The sequence below is a fragment of the Manacus vitellinus genome, unplaced genomic scaffold (genome assembly GCF_001715985.3).
Source record: "Manacus vitellinus isolate BGI_N305 unplaced genomic scaffold, ASM171598v3 scaffold_13_pilon, whole genome shotgun sequence".
Lineage (NCBI taxonomy): Eukaryota > Metazoa > Chordata > Aves > Passeriformes > Pipridae > Manacus > Manacus vitellinus.
The window spans coordinates 2,662,507-2,663,374 of record NW_021938999.1 but is presented as its reverse complement, the minus strand read 5'-3'; positions in this window follow the sequence as shown (position 1 = coordinate 2,663,374).

Here is an 868-nt window from a genome sequence, read left to right as displayed (position 1 = left end):
AAACAAAGGACGTGGGCAAGTGATGTCAAACTTCTCAGCCTATATTTTCTGCTGTAGCTGGCTCTTCAGATGGCCAAATCATTACTCCTCCACGTAACCAGGTGTGCTTCAACTCCCAGCTTCATCTGAGCTCTAACTGGGGGCTATTTTTATCACGCCTGCATAACAAGGTCTTAATAATATTTTCGCTTATAATCAAGCATGCTACATTAATACCCAATGGAAGGTACAGGATTAGAATTTATTGAGAACAGTGATGATCAAAGAAAAGAAGCCTGTTCCAGAAAAGGTTGTCAAAAGTAAAAATGAGTATCAAGCATAGATGTCCCTCCAGAGGCTTCCTGAACATGGATGGATACAAGTTCCACTTTTTTAATTGAATTTGAATTCCAAGTGTAACTGTAAAACACTCCAGAGACATAACTAAAACAGTTCCAAAACAGGGAAAGGGTTCTGAAGAAAACAAAGGTAGAGAAAGAAGAAAATTATTTCCAGTGGGACTTTTTTAAAGTCACTAACTGATAGGAAACAAGAAAAGGAGAGCTGTCCCAGATATCCAGGACTGCAGAGATGAGAAAGGAAAGAGAGTGAGCACAGACTGGTAGAAGACATATCTGTGAAGTACTAGAGAGAGCTGAAGTCTCTAAAGGAAGTCTTGCTGTTGCGATGCTGAGTCACAAATGCTCTAATTTTGAACTGGCAAGCACTGCCAATGGGATCTTGGCATGTCTCAACTTGTAGCATCCAACCATCAGCAAGCCTCAAGGTCCCCGTGTCGCTGTCAGTGACGAATACTGTTTTCCAAAGCCTGGCCTGATGCTTCCCACCCTTTAAAATAACAGACGCCAGCAAGCAGCAGGGTGTTTTT